Here is a 7,427-nt window from a genome sequence, read left to right on the forward strand (position 1 = left end):
ATGTACAGTATATAATATATATTTGGTGCACTTTTATATATTATGTACAGTATATAATATATATTTGGTGTACTTTGATATTTTATGTACAGTATATAGTATACATTTGGTGTGCTTTGATAATTTATGTGCAGTAAGTGATATATATTTGGTGAATTATGATATTTTCTGTGCTTTTATAATATATATTTCGTGAAATTTGATATTTTATGTACAGTATATAATGTATATTTGTGGTACTTTGATATTTTATGTACAGTATATAATATATACTTGGTGAAAATTGATATTTTATGTACAGTATATAGTATATATTCCGTGAAATATGATAATTTATGTACAGTATATAATATATATTTGGTGCAGTTTGATATTTTATGTACAGTATATGAAATATATTTGGAGTACTTTGATATTTGTTCTACAGTATATAACATATATTTGGTGAAATTTGATATTATATGCACAGTATATAATATATATTTGGTGAAATTTGATATTTTATGTACAGTATATAATATATATTTGGTGTACTTTTATATTTTATGTACAGTATATAATATATATTTGGTGTGCTTTGATATATTATGTACAGTATATAATATATATTTGGTGTACTTTGATATTTTATGTACAGTATATAGTATACATATGGTGTGCTTTGATAATTTATGTGCAGTAAGTGATATATATTTGGTGAATTATGATATTTTCTGTGCTTTTATAATATATATTTCGTGAAATTTGATATTTTATGTACAGTATATAATGAATATTTGTAGAAATTTGATATTTTATGTACAGTATATAATTTATATTTGGTGAAAATTGATATTTTATGTACAGTATATAGTATATATACCGTGAAATATGATAATTTATGTACAGTATATAATATATATTTGGTGCACTTTGATATTTTATGTACAGTATATGAAATATATTTGGAGTACTTTGATATTTGTTGTACAGTATATAACATATATTTGGTGAAATTTGATATTTTATGTACACTATATAATATATATTTTGTGTACTTGGAATTTTATGTACACTATATAATATATATTTGGTGTACTTTCATATTTTATGCACAGTATATACTATATATTTGTTGAAATTTGATATTTAAGTACAGTATGAAATATATATTTGGTGTACTTTGATATTTTATGGACAGTATACAATATATATATCGTGTACTTTGACCTTCTCTGTACATTATATAACATATATTTGGTAAAATACGATATTTTATGCACAGTATATAATATATATTTGGTGAAATTTGATATTTTATGTACAGTATATAATATATATTTGGTGTACTTTTATATTTTATGTACAGTACATAATATATATTTGGTGCGCTTTGATATATTATGTACAGTATATAATATATATTTGGTGTACTTTGATATTTTATGTACAATATAATATACATTTGGTGTGCTTTGATAATTTATGTGCACTACATGATATATATTTGGTGAAGTATGATATTTTCTGTGCTTATATAATATATATTTCGTGAAATTTGATATTTTCTGTACGGTACATAATGTATATTTGTGGTACTTTGATATTTTATGTACAGTATATAATGTATATTTGTTGTAATTAGATATTTTATGTACAGTATATAATATATATTCCGTGAAATATGATAATTTATATACAGTATATAATATATATTTGGTGCACTTTGATATTTTATGTACAGTATATGAAATATATTTGGAGTACTTTGATATTTGTTGTACAGTATGTAACATATATTTGGTGAAATTTGAAATTTTATGCACAGTATATAATATATATTTGGTGAAATTTGATATTTTATGTACAGTATATTATATATATTTGGTGTACTTTTATATTTTATGTACAGTATATAATATATATGGTGCGCTTTGATATATTATGTACAGTATATAATATATATTTGGTGTACTTTGATATTTTATGTTCAGTATATAGTATACATTTGGTGTGCTTTGATAATTTATTTGCAGTGTATGATATATATTTGGTGAATTATGATATTTTCTGTGCTTTTATAATATATATTTCGTGAAATTTGATATTTTATGTACAGTATATAATGTATATTTGTTGTACTTTGATATTTTATGTACAGTATATAATTTATATTTGGTGAAAATTGATATTTTATGTACAGTATATAGTATATATTCCGTGAAATATGATAATTTATGTACAGTATATAATATATATTTGGTGCACTTTGATATTTTATGTACAGTATATGAAATATATTTGGAGTACTTTGATATTTTTTGTTCAGTATATAACATAGATTTGGTGAAATTTGAAATTTTATGCACAGTATATAATATTTATTTGGTGAAATTTGATATTTTATGTACAGTATATAATATATATTTGCTGTACTTTTATATTTTATGTACAGTATATAATATATATTTGGTGCACTTTTATATATTATGTACAGTATATAATATATATTTGGTGTACTTTGATATTTTATGTACAGTATATAGTATACATTTGGTGTGCTTTGATAATTTATGTGCAGTAAGTGATATATATTTGGTGAATTATGATATTTTCTGTGCTTTTATAATATATATTTCGTGAAATTTGATATTTTATGTACAGTATATAATGTATATTTGTGGTACTTTGATATTTTATGTACAGTATATAATATATACTTGGTGAAAATTGATATTTTATGTACAGTATATAGTATATATTCCGTGAAATATGATAATTTATGTACAGTATATAATATATATTTGGTGCAGTTTGATATTTTATGTACAGTATATGAAATATATTTGGAGTACTTTGATATTTGTTGTACAGTATATAACATATATTTGGTGAAATTTGATATTATATGCACAGTATATAATATATATTTGGTGAAATTTGATATTTTATGTACAGTATATAATATATATTTGGTGTACTTTTATATTTTATGTACAGTATATAATATATATTTGGTGTGCTTTGATATATTATGTACAGTATATAATATATATTTGGTGTACTTTGATATTTTATGTACAGTATATAGTATACATTTGGTGTGCTTTGATAATTTATGTGCAGTAAGTGATATATATTTGGTGAATTATGATATTTTCTGTGCTTTTATAATATATATTTCGTGAAATTTGATATTTTATGTACAGTATATAATGAATATTTGTAGAAATTTGATATTTTATGTACAGTATATAATTTATATTTGGTGAAAATTGATATTTTATGTACAGTATATAGTATATATACCGTGAAATATGATAATTTATGTACAGTATATAATATATATTTGGTGCACTTTGATATTTTATGTACAGTATATGAAATATATTTGGAGTACTTTGATATTTGTTGTACAGTATATAACATATATTTGGTGAAATTTGATATTTTATGTACACTATATAATATATATTTTGTGTACTTGGAATTTTATGTACACTATATAATATATATTTGGTGTACTTTCATATTTTATGCACAGTATATACTATATATTTGTTGAAATTTGATATTTAAGTACAGTATGAAATATATATTTGGTGTACTTTGATATTTTATGGACAGTATACAATATATATATCGTGTACTTTGACCTTCTCTGTACATTATATAACATATATTTGGTAAAATACGATATTTTATGCACAGTATATAATATATATTTGGTGAAATTTGATATTTTATGTACAGTATATAATATATATTTGGTGTACTTTTATATTTTATGTACAGTACATAATACATATTTGGTGCGCTTTGATATATTATGTACAGTATATAATATATATTTGGTGTACTTTGATATTTTATGTACAATATAATATACATTTGGTGTGCTTTGATAATTTATGTGCACTACATGATATATATTTGGTGAAGTATGATATTTTCTGTGCTTATATAATATATATTTCGTGAAATTTGATATTTTATGTACGGTACATAATGTATATTTGTGGTACTTTGATATTTTATGTACAGTATATAATGTATATTTGTTGTAATTAGATATTTTATGTACAGTATATAATATATATTCCGTGAAATATGATAATTTATATACAGTATATAATATATATTTGGTGCACTTTGATATTTTAAGTACAGTATATGAAATATATTTTGAGTACTTTGATATTTGTTGTACAGTATGTAACATATATTTGGTGAAATTTGAAATTTTATGCACAGTATATAATATATATTTGGTGAAATTTGATATTTTATGTACAGTATATTATATATATTTGGTGTACTTTTATATTTTATGTACAGTATATAATATATATGGTGCGCTTTGATATATTATGTACAGTATATAATATATATTTGGTGTACTTTGATATTTTATGTTCAGTATATAGTATACATTTGGTGTGCTTTGATAATTTATTTGCAGTGTATGATATATATTTGGTGAATTATGATATTTTCTGTGCTTTTATAATATATATTTCGTGAAATTTGATATTTTATGTACAGTATATAATGTATATTTGTTGTACTTTGATATTTTATGTACAGTATATAATTTATATTTGGTGAAAATTGATATTTTATGTACAGTATATAGTATATATTCCGTGAAATATGATAATTTATGTACAGTATATAATATATATTTGGTGCACTTTGATATTTTATGTACAGTATATGAAATATATTTGGAGTACTTTGATATTTTTTGTTCAGTATATAACATAGATTTGGTGAAATTTGAAATTTTATGCACAGTATATAATATTTATTTGGTGAAATTTGATATTTTATGTACAGTATATAATATATATTTGGTGTACTTTTATATTTTATGTACAGTATATAATATATATTTGGTGCACTTTTATATATTATGTACAGTATATAATATATATTTGGTGTACTTTGATATTTTATGTACAGTATATAGTATACATTTGGTGTGCTTTGATAATTTATGTGCAGTAAGTGATATATATTTGGTGAATTATTATATTTTCTGTGCTTTTATAATATATATTTCGTGAAATTTGATATTTTATGTACAGTATATAATGTATATTTGTGGTACTTTGATATTTTATGTACAGTATATAATATATACTTGGTGAAAATTGATATTTTATGTACAGTATATAGTATATATTCCGTGAAATATGATAATTTATGTACAGTATATAATATATATTTGGTGCAGTTTTATATTTTATGTACAGTATATGAAATATATTTGGAGTACTTTGATATTTGTTGTACAGTATATAACATATATTTGGTGAAATTTGATATTATATGCACAGTATATAATATATATTTGGTGAAATTTGATATTTTATGTACAGTATATAATATATATTTGGTGTACTTTTATATTTTATGTACAGTATATAATATATATTTGGTGTGCTTTGATATATTATGTACAGTATATAATATATATTTGGTGTACTTTGATATTTTATGTACAGTATATAGTATACATTTGGTGTGCTTTGATAATTTATGTGCAGTAAGTGATATATATTTGGTGAATTATGATATTTTCTGTGCTTTTATAATATATATTTCGTGAAATTTGATATTTTATGTACAGTATATAATGAATATTTGTAGAAATTTGATATTTTATGTACAGTATATAATTTATATTTGGTGAAAATTGATATTTTATGTACAGTATATAGTATATATACCGTGAAATATGATAATTTATGTACAGTATATAATATATATTTGGTGCACTTTGATATTTTATGTACAGTATATGAAATATATTTGGAGTACTTTGATATTTGTTGTACAGTATATAACATATATTTGGTGAAATTTGATATTTTATGTACACTATATAATATATATTTTGTGTACTTGGAATTTTATGTACACTATATAATATATATTTGGTGTACTTTCATATTTTATGCACAGTATATACTATATATTTGTTGAAATTTGATATTTAAGTACAGTATGAAATATATATTTGGTGTACTTTGATATTTTATGGACAGTATACAATATATATATCGTGTACTTTGACCTTCTCTGTACATTATATAACATATATTTGGTAAAATACGATATTTTATGCACAGTATATAATATATATTTGGTGAAATTTGATATTTTATGTACAGTATATAATATATATTTGGTGTACTTTTATATTTTATGTACAGTACATAATATATATTTGGTGCGCTTTGATATATTATGTACAGTATATAATATATATTTGGTGTACTTTGATATTTTATGTACAATATAATATACATTTGGTGTGCTTTGATAATTTATGTGCACTACATGATATATATTTGGTGAAGTATGATATTTTCTGTGCTTATATAATATATATTTCGTGAAAATTGATATTTTATGTACAGTATATAGTATATATACCGTGAAATATGATAATTTATGTACAGTATATAATATATATTTGGTGCACTTTGATATTTTATGTACAGTATATGAAATATATTTGGAGTACTTTGATATTTGTTGTACAGTATATAACATATATTTGGTGAAATTTGATATTTTATGTACAGTATATAATATATATTTTGTGTACTTGGAATTTTATGTACACTATATAATATATATTTGGTGTACTTTCATATTTTATGCACAGTATATACTATATATTTGTTGAAATTTGATATTTAAGTACAGTATGAAATATATATTTGGTGTACTTTGATATTTTATGGACAGTATACAATATATATATCGTGTACTTTGACCTTCTCTGTACATTATATAACATATATTTGGTAAAATACGATATTTTATGCACAGTATATAATATATATTTGGTGAAATTTGATATTTTATGTACAGTATATAATATATATTTGGTGTACTTTTATATTTTATGTACAGTACATAATATATATTTGGTGCACTTTGATATATTATGTACAGTATATAATATATATTTGGTGTACTTTGATATTTTATGTACAATATAATATACATTTGGTGTGCTTTGATAATTTATGTGCACTACATGATATATATTTGGTGAAGTATGATATTTTCTGTGCTTATATAATATATATTTCGTGAAATTTGATATTTTATGTACGGTACATAATGTATATTTGTGGTACTTTGATATTTTATGTACAGTATATAATGTATATTTGTTGTAATTAGATATTTTATGTACAGTATATAATATATATTCCGTGAAATATGATAATTTATATACAGTATATAATATATATTTGGTGCACTTTGATATTTTATGTACAGTATATGAAATATATTTTGAGTACTTTGATATTTGTTGTACAGTATGTAACATATATTTGGTGAAATTTGAAATTTTATGCACAGTATATAATATATATTTGGTGAAATTTGATATTTTATGTACAGTATATTATATATATTTG

Source organism: Gorilla gorilla, chromosome Y (assembly GCF_029281585.2).
Source record: "Gorilla gorilla gorilla isolate KB3781 chromosome Y, NHGRI_mGorGor1-v2.1_pri, whole genome shotgun sequence".
Lineage (NCBI taxonomy): Eukaryota > Metazoa > Chordata > Mammalia > Primates > Hominidae > Gorilla > Gorilla gorilla.